The sequence below is a fragment of the Cyprinodon tularosa genome, unplaced genomic scaffold (genome assembly GCF_016077235.1).
Source record: "Cyprinodon tularosa strain WSP-4 unplaced genomic scaffold, ASM1607723v1 ctg93, whole genome shotgun sequence".
Lineage (NCBI taxonomy): Eukaryota > Metazoa > Chordata > Actinopteri > Cyprinodontiformes > Cyprinodontidae > Cyprinodon > Cyprinodon tularosa.
In genome coordinates this window covers 1,379,329-1,380,240 of record NW_024039707.1, presented here as the reverse complement: position 1 = coordinate 1,380,240, position 912 = coordinate 1,379,329, and positions in this window count along the sequence as shown.

Sequence of the window (912 nt, the reverse complement as noted above, 5' to 3'; positions counted from 1 at the left end):
GTCCTGTCAGGATCAGAGGGGGGAGGGAGGTTGCACACACACAATCTCAGCTAAGGACAATTTAGAGAAGCCAATTAACCTAACAGTCCTGTTTTTGAAACTGTGGGGGGAAGACATACTGTAGTACCTGGACAGAACCCATGCATGCACAGGTAGAACATGCAAACTCCATGCAGAAAGACCCTGGGCCGGGAATTGAACCCAGAACCTTTTTGCTGCAAGGCAGCAGTGCTACTGCTCCCCCGTGCAGCCTCCACCTTTCCAATTATCGATTTAATATATAAAATTCAGAAGCCTAAATATGAAAACTTTGATTTCTAAACTTACCGCTAACAAATTTGCTAACTACAAGTATCGTTTTCAACAGTGAATAATCTGCTTATTGATAGTGAACGCCAGTAACCCATGTTGGTGACAATAGTGGATGAAAGCAGCTTTAATGTGAATTTAGACAAATCAAAAGGAAGCATGTGTACACAAAATATAGAACATAAATAATAGACATTAATTGCAAACGACCCTGCTGAGGGTGATAGATAAGTATTAATTATGAAGCAAATATATGCAAACTGACTTATGGTTTTACCTTTTGCATTTAACAGCATTATAATAAAGATGATCAAGTCCATTCTGTGCTCTGGAAAATAGTTGAAAGATTTAGAAATATTTTGCTGACAGACACGGTAACCTTAGTAGCTTTTTTTTTTAAAGATTTACAAAAAAGTTTTACCACCAGAATCACCCAGTTACACAGAGGGAAACCCAACTGCTCTGAAACTGTTTTAACAGCAGGCAAAATAGTTTACCACAAAACATCGCAGTTAGGTAACTGTGACTTTTTAATACTCTTGTGTGCTGTCATAGTGAAAAGAAACAACACCATAATTGTCTAATATAGGATCTTAATAAATA